A 9,430-nucleotide genomic window follows, 5' to 3' on the forward strand; every position below is an offset into this window, starting at 1 on the left:
TGAATTAGGAAAACCCTGAGGAGTTGCTATGTTGGTGTCAAAAGATAAGACATTTTGGAGAGTACTCTGGCAACCCCAAACAAATGGGACAAGACTCATTGATAGCAACCTAGCAGTAAAATTCTTAGGTATATTGCCTAGACAAGTCTTACATATCTTCGCTGGAAATCACGTACAATAACAGTACTTTTTGTGATTGGAAACAACTGTTTAACAACCCAAGCAGTTTTCGTTAGAAGAACGACTAGATAATCTGGCATACCCAATCATTGAGATGCATAAGAATCAAAAAGAGGCAGGGAAGAGAGTTTTTATTTAACTTTATTGTTGCTGTTGTAAGGTGAATCATCCCGGAAGCCATATTTTGGAAGACTGGAATATTGGAGTCTTTATTATATAGTTAGCAGGCTGCAGGCAGTTAGGCATTATAAAGGCCTGCAGCCCCCAAATACACATAACACAGCTAAGAAGCAGACTAGAGAGAAAGAAAGAACAAAAATAATACTAAAAAACCCATTCAGCTTCGATGAAGAGCTGAATGGGTTGCCATGATGACTGGAGAGGAGACAGGACACTGTCACGGAGATCCATATGTGACATGGTGCAATTGCAGATGGGCTGGTAGGGGCCTAAATAGGGTCCAGCAGGGGGCAGGTCCACAAGAAAGTCTCAGTTCCAAGCACTGGACTGACAGGTTCAGTGCCCAGCCCTGCATCCAGGGATCCAAGCACGCCATCACCTGGGAGGCAGCTGATGGGAGGAGGTGTTTCCTTCCCCCAGCATGAAGACAAGGTGCCAGATCCTATTATCTACCTCATGGCCAATATGGCCCTGGCCAGACATGACCTCCTTACTTCATTATGAAAGCCAAAGAAAACAAACAAGTGGACAGATACTTAAGAATATGAGTTGTCCAGGCACTAGTAGTTGATATCTGTAATTCTAGTTACTCAAGAGGCTGAAACCTGAAGATTTCAACTGAAAGCCAGCTAGAGCAGAAAAGTTTTTGGGACTCTTATCTCCAATAAACCACCCCAAAACCAGAAATAGAGCTGTGGCTCACGTGGTAGAGCACCAGCCTTAAACTTAAACCCTAAGGACAGTGCCCACGCCTTAAGTTCAAGCCCCAGGCACAGTAACAAATTCTGTAACTAGTATAAGGCCGCACAGGGCTACATAGTAAGCCATTGTCTAAAGAAAAGAAGAGAAAAAAATAAGTGAGAGAAACTGAGACAAAGCAAAGTAGTAACTCAAAATTCAGGTGCATGAATACCACTGGAGGGAGACAGGAAGACTTAACAGAGGAGTGCACAAAGACGTGCAGAGTTAGTGTAATTGTTTCAGTTCTTAAACCATTAATAGGTCCAGGTCCAATGGTTTAATTGTCATTCCCTCTGCTGTGCCTGTTACATTACAGGGTCAACTGAATATTTCATATTTTAAAAAAAATAACTTTTTAGATAATAGAGATCAGAATAGCTTGAGGCATCTGCGCCAAATTAAGCCATCTACTTTTTAATTCACATTCCTCCTATAATATTACATTCAAATAACACATCTTAGTCAGGCACTGGTGGCTCACACTTGTAATCCTAGCTACTCAGAAGGCTGAGATCTGACAACTACGGGTTGAAGCCAGGCCAGGCAGGAAAGTCCATGAGACTCTTGTCTCCAATAAAATATTCAGAAATGGGGCAATATCATTCTTTCTGATGGAGGCATAGAATTCCATTGTGTATATATATATATATCACATTTTCTTGATCCATTCATCTACTGAGGGGCATCTGGGTTGGTTCCATATCTTCGCTATGGTAAATAATGCTGCTATAAACATAGTTGTGCTCGTAGCTTTAGTATGGTCTTGTTTGTGATCATTCGGGTAAATGCCCAAAAGTGGGATTGCTGGGTCATAGGGGAGCTCTATGTGGAGTCTTTTGAGGAACCTTCAGGGATACAGGTGGACCCATTGCTACAATGATGTACAAAATGTTATGTCGAAAACAACTTGGATAGGGGGATGGGAGGTAAGGGGAAACAAAGGAGGAGACAACAATGTTTGATAAGAAATGTACTCATTACCTTGCTCATGTAATTGTAACCCCTCTGTACAGTATTTTCACAATAAAAAACTTATTAATAAAAAATAATATTCACAAAAGGCTGGAAGTGGTACTGTGGCTCAACTGATAGACACTTGTCTTAAGCACAAAGAGGCTCAGGGACAGCTCTCAAACCCTGAGTTCAAGTCCCATAACTAGCAAAAAACAAACAACCAAAAAATAGATCCTGAGTGTTGTTCAATTTCCCTATTTCCTTATCTCTAATATCACAGATAAGAGTAGTGTTGGGGTTTTCAACTGGTTGAACTACCCTTCGTCAAAGCCAGGTAACTTGTTGTACATAGAATGAATGTGGGTTCTGTGCTTCTTTACCAATACATACCTGAATATAAAACAGCGTTGCTTTTAATGTCATAAAACATGAAATAATCTCCTGATATTTTGTTAAGTCTAACCTTATCCAGTGGTAACTATAATTGTCATAATAGAAAATTTAAAATGTCTGAGAAAGACCTAGACATAAATAAAATTTAAAAACAAGATAGAATTCTACTCAACAAATCTTGAAGTGTATTAAAGTATTACTACACCAAGCAGACTTTATTTGGGGGATACAATGGTAGTTTAATTTCATCACATACAAGGTTATTTTAGTATTTTTAATGATTCAGAGATTAAAACATGTGCTGATATCAATCAGATGCTAACGCCAGTGAAACACTCCATTTCTGTAGACAAAGTTCATTCACTAGCTAAAAATTAGAGTTTCATATCTTGAATATTGGAAATTTAATGAAGTAAAATTTTAATGCAAAACTGGTTTACATATTATGATCAAAGTTAAATGAGAAAGGTGGTAAGAAATTCTTATTACAATCATATTTGCACATTGCACCAGAGTTTATAGTACTAGATCATAATGTATTGCTGAGTATTGGAAAAGAATAAACAAAATGTCACTAATTTCAATCACTATGATAGTGTATATGGAAATACAAAAAGATTAGGGAAGTAGATGCAAAGATAGCAAGCAAAATAAATAAATCAAAAATATCCTAGACATTAGTTCAACTAGGAGAAAAAGAGCTATTCATGGTATAATAAAAAAACTTGACCAAATTATGTAACTATAAATGTGAAGGGCTTCTCATACAAACTAAAATACTTTGTAGATGAATACCTATAACTAACTAAATAAAGGGAAAGTTATATTGGGTTTCTCAGTGTAAATTGCACTGTAGGCATTACAAGTTATTTCTTAATTGAACTTAAATATTTAACCCAATTCAAATTCCCAATAAACTGTTAGATAATTTCCAGTACCTGAGTCATTTTATCTAGGTGATAATATTAAAAGTGCAGTTTCAGCATGCAAAAAATTAGTAAGAGTTGGTTTCAGGTACAAAACAGAGTGATATGATAATAGTGGTGAAAAATAGATTAGTAGAAGGATATTGAGTTGAGAATTAGACTCAATAGTTAATAAAAATTCTATGATGATAAATGGTATTCCATGTTATTGTTAACTATGGAGACATAATTAAATGCTGCTGATACCAACTTAGATTAATGTGCACTTAAAAATAGTCAAATAAAAGAATATGGGATACAGAAATGAAGGCATGTCAGCAGGGAGGTGGATAGAAATATAGATAGCACAAATATACATATGAATATTTATAGTCATATTAAAAGATTTGGGGCGATAAATATGATTATGTCTTGCTGATACAAAAATATTTCAAACTATGGACTCCATAAGTAAAAAGATGAAAGGCTGTCAGAACTGACTTCACACATGTCATCTGAGCTGTAGGAATTAGCACAGAAGTTTGACATGGAACAGATGTGGGGGTCTCGCTTGTAACACAGACACAAAATACAATTCCATATTCATAACCAGCAAAACAGATTTCTCCAGTAAATACAAATAAAAAAGGTTCAGAAAGTATATGCATTTCACAAGGTATCTACAACCTCTGGGCTGGTCATTATCTAACGATAAGAAACACTTCCAACTCCATCTGTCACTTTTATAAAAGGACTTCTCTCATGAGTATGTATACATATACATATATAGAGTGTGTTTATTGTATACACACATAAACATATATTGCTATGTTTATGAAGTATACCTCCAATATTTTTGAAAGGGGTCTTGAGTTGAAGTATTGGCTAGAATTAATAAAGTTTTGAATCTTGAGTTTCAAAGCCTCCTGAACTCTGGCCAGTGGTATCAGCCAAAAGAAAGAAAGAAAGAAAGAAAGAGAGAAAGAGAGAAAGAGAAAGAGAGAGAGAGAGAAAGAGAAAGAGAGAGAGAGAAGGAAAGAAAGAGAGACAGAAAAGAAAGAAAGAAAGAGAGACAGAAAAGAAAGAAAGGAAGGAAGGAAGGAAGGAAGGAAGGAAGGAAGGAAGGAAGGAAGGAAGGAAGGAAGGAAGGAAGGAAGGAAGGAAGGAAGGAAGGAAAAACAAAAGTAGCTGTTTTACAATCATAAGGAGATTTCAATGGCCTGACCTATACCCAAAGAACAAGGAAACATTATCTCTTCTGGTTGGAAATGTGACTCTCTCTCTCTCCTCTCTCTCTCTCTCACTCTCCCTCACACACCTCAAGGCTTGAACTTAACCCATGTGTCCAATCCTGGTTTGTTTGTTTTTTTGGTTGGTTGTGGGGCTTGAACTCTGGGCTTAGGCTGTCCCTCTCCTCTTCAGCTCAAGGTGAGCGCTCTACCTCTTGAGCCACAGCACGGACTTTCCTTGCCCGGGCTGCTTTGAACCAAAATCCTCAGATCTCAGCCTCCTGAGTAGCTAGGATTATAGGTGTGAGCCGCCAGCGCCCGGCCCAATCCTGTTTTTTACTGACTAATTTTTAGATAGGTTCTCAGGAATTTTCCTGCCCAAGTTGGCCTTGACATGTAATTCCTCCTGACTCTCAACCTCCTGAGTAGCTAGGATTATATGAATGAGCTGCTGGCAACTGGCATTCCATAATCTGTTATATACAGTGTAAGAACCAGAAGGATAATTACTTTTTCCCTTAGTAAAAAAAATTCACCATGGTGAATTTCTAAGAATAATAGTTTTATTTTGTCTAATTGTTTCAAACATTGCAGTCCATAGTTGGTTGCCTCCATTGTTTCTGGGCTCAAAATGGGAAGTGAGGCAGAAGAGGCAGAAGAGAAGCATGATAGCAAAAACATGTAGTGTAAAGTTACTCACTTTATGGTGACTAGAAAGCAGAGAAGTGTAACAGGAAGGGACCTATATCAAGACATACCCTCCAAAAACTTTGCTCTCAAAGACCCATTTCTGCCAACTAGTCCTTACCTTTCTATATCTTTAGAACCTCTCAAGAATCTACTCAAAACCTGAAGTCATCAATTTATCAAACCACTGAGTGATCAGAGCAATCATGATTGACTGCTGCCTGGAATTGTCCTTATAAACACATCCCTGGTGCGCTGTGCTAATCTCCTAGGTGTCTCTCAACCCTCAAGAGTGACAATCAAGCATAATCATCACAAGGAGACAATGGTGGAAATTGAATTTTAAGGGTACTAGAGCAGCAATTCATGACCTTGGAGAGGATCTAAGATATTTCTTACTTGTCTATTAAAGCTTCAGATCACTGAAACTCCAGGATATCTCTGGAATTCAATAGAGAATGAGAGTTTAAAGGCCTTAGAGTACAGAAATTTGGAATAGATCCTTTCTTCAAGAATCCTAAGACGAACTAGTTTTTACTAAGGCTCTAAAGCCTGCTTTTATGAAAGAAATGTCAGCATTTTTGTAGATCTGTGTGGCAACTAGCTGTCTTCACTTGTCTCTGAAGACAGTCTGAATACAAAGCAGGTTCGGTCTTCAGTTTTCACATTGTGACTTTGGAATCTACATTTTAAGGGGAATAATATATTACTGAAGTGGCATATGCTACCATTATAATATATAGTCAGTTCTGACCAGATGGATGCAATTACAGAAAAATCCATGAATATATTTGTTTTGATTTTCAGGGTCATATGATAGTAACTAATTTTTGAAGGGCTATATAGTGAGAATAGGGATGCAATGCTACTATCACATTTCATAATCTATCTAATCAAATCAATACCAAATCAGCAGAGATTGTAACCAAATGTGAGTCTCTATAATCACAGGGGGAATTGTAGAATCAGTTCCTGGGAAATACAGGGAAGAAGGATATCGATATTCCTCAAAGAATGGAAAAACAATCTATTTTCCTCCTAGGAAAATGCTTTTGGGTTGCATTCTGTATGTCTCAGACTGTCAATAACCAGGTGGATAAGATCACTTATCAGTGAGCATTTTCTCTCAGCTACCTTGGATTTGCTTAATGGATTTATGAACAAAGTGGTCATTTTGGCAGCCATGAAAACTCCCATGTAAATTCCACAATATAAAATCCTGCACACCATAGCTGATCTGACTACTAACCTGCTGAGTATCCAAATTGCCAGTAACAGAGGTCAAATCCAGCACCCAGATGGCATTATTCCCAGGACTGAAGGTGCGGGCAAGATCAACTAGACACCTAGGGATAGTTTGATTACATTGGATTTCTTCCATCATGAGAGAATAGCAATCTGTTATCCCAGGCAAACATATCTTTTACCCCATTCGGAAGTTTGTTTCCTTTGATGTGCTAATGCTTTTTAATTTGATGTAATTCCATTTGTCAAATCTTCTTACTATTTTTTTGAGCTATTGGAATCCTATTCAGAAATGTGTTGATTGTGCCTGTATTTTCCCCTATTTTTTTGTAGTTGTTTCAAACTTTTGGGTCTTATGTTAAGTTATTTGATTTATTTTGAATTGATTTTTAACCTGGTGAGAGATGAGGATCCTGTTTCAATCTTCTACAAATAGACGTCTAATTTTCCCAGCATCATTTTTGGCTGCCTTTTCATACTATGCTTTGGGCACTTCTGTCAAAGATCAGATGGCTGTAGTTATGCAGGCTTACTTCTGGGTTTTCTATTGCATTAGTCTATATGTCTGTTTTGTGCTAAGATTGTGCTATTTTGCTACTATGAAACTATGATCTGATTTGAAGTTGAGCATTGTGATACCATATTATCCTGCCATACTACTTTGCATATATCTGAAGGAATGGTAAATCAACATACAATAGAAATACCTACACTGCTGTGTTTACTATAACATTATTCTTAATAATCAAGCGGAAGAATCACCCTATGTGCTCATCAAGTAGTGAGTGAAGAAATGTTGCATATATATGCATGCATATGTATACACACAATAGATTTTATTTAGTCAGATGAAAGGATGAAATCATGTCTTTTCTAGAAAAAAATGGATAGAACTGGATATATACACTCTCTATAGAGATAGCTAGATCGCTTGGTAGGTAGGAGAAAGAGAGAAAGACAGAAAGAAAAAGAGATATAAAGAAAGAAAAAGAAAGAAGGAAGGAAAGGAAAAGAGGGTTTTCTGAGCAAGAATAGGAGAGAAAATATGGGAAGAATGTTGAATGATAGGGGAGATAAATATGACCAAAGAACATTGGATATATGTATAAAATCCCTTTGTGTAATTAACATATGCTAATATAAAATAAAAAATTTTAAATAACCCCACAGACTTGACAGAAGTTTATGAGAGAATATTCTGCGTAGTAAAATAATGTTGGCCTTTTAATATCTTGAATCTTAAATATCCCTAGAAATTCTTCCCATGACATTAACATGGCCTTTCCCTATAATTCATAACATGTTTCAATAACTTGTTATAAATATTGTGTTTCACTGATTCTATAAATAAAATTAAAAGAGCCAAATATAAATATAAAAAGAAATATCTCTCCTGAAAGCAAATTTGTCTTCTTGTTCACACTTCTTCCATCATCACATCTAAGACTGATAGGATGTCTTTTTCTCTACCATTTAACAACAGTCACTCAACAGAATGTACCACCTTCTTAAGATAGTCCAGAAACATCATTTCACAAAGGAAATAGGCAGTATGTTTAATACCTTTGGCATTCTCTTGCCCACAATGTATTTAGTACAAAGACAACTGGTTTCCATATGGTCAATGACCTAGTAAAGGAGAGATTACTACCTGGAAATACTACCATAGATCAGCATATTTAAAGTTACATTAAGATGGTAGTAAATATGTGATTAATTTCCCTGAATAGGAATACATTAATCTAAGAATTTAGGGTAAATATAGGAGAGGCCCTACATACCTAAGAGATACTTTACAGAATTTTATTTATTATCCCTAAAACCACAAACTTGGCTAATAGTAATTTACTAGTTTCTATGCAATAAAAATTTTCAGAAAATACATCCATGATTCATAAAAATGGGGAATCTGAGAATATTTAACAAATTAACCTTTTGTGACTGATCTGACAATCATAGAAGCTTGAGATAAAACTGTAAATATTTACTAGACAACAGGTTCAGAAAGGTGTATTTTGCAGTCCAGGTGATTTCTGTAAGGATCCAGAGGGCTTTTAATACTCTTAACAGATTACTCAGTAGAGATGACCACAGTGATTACCTGGATTCATGTCTGATTTTAACTCTTTTGTTGACATAATCTACTCATGGTTATTAAAAAATAAAAAGGGTTCTACACCGTGAGAACCAAAATAAAAAGGAAAGGTTTACCTGAATGTTAAAATGCAATTAAAAAGGTGCATGTGGTAAAGTTAAAAACCATATGGTATAAAATTGGAGGCACGGCTCAAGTGGTAGAATGCCAGCCTCAAGAGGAAAAATCTGAGATAGAGTACAGACTCTGAGTTCAAACCATAGTACCAGAGTACACACACACACACACACACATATAAACACATACACACACACACATCCTATACAGCAATATAAAAAGATAAAGAAGTAAAATTGGACAGAGTGATTGAGACAGGAGTTGTTCTGTATATTCTGATTGTGTGTTTATAATAATAGGTGGTAGTCAGGTAGTTGAGAAGACTTCTAAGGTAACCCTTGAATTTTGTCTTACACATAATAAAAAAGTGACATGATCAGAAACAATTTATAAAACAAATTGGAAGCAAGTACTGGAAAGATGAATAACTATTAAATTAATAAGTAAATAAATAGTTGGAGGAATTAAATAAAGATAAAGAATAAAGCTAGAAGGACACCCCCACACACACACATACACACACATGTACACACATCATGACATCTTTCCAATCTTCTGTGGCCTTCATTTAGCAATGAAATCACATGGGTGACACTAGACAAGGATGTCAATTCCAGGGTCTTCTATGCCACCTTCAAGATAATGCTTAGATAAGAAAAAAACAACCTGGAAAACAAAATAAAACAAAAAAACACAAACAGGAA

This window comes from Dipodomys spectabilis, unplaced genomic scaffold, assembly GCF_019054845.1.
Source record: "Dipodomys spectabilis isolate Male_0828 unplaced genomic scaffold, ASM1905484v1 ptg000365l, whole genome shotgun sequence".
NCBI lineage: Eukaryota > Metazoa > Chordata > Mammalia > Rodentia > Heteromyidae > Dipodomys > Dipodomys spectabilis.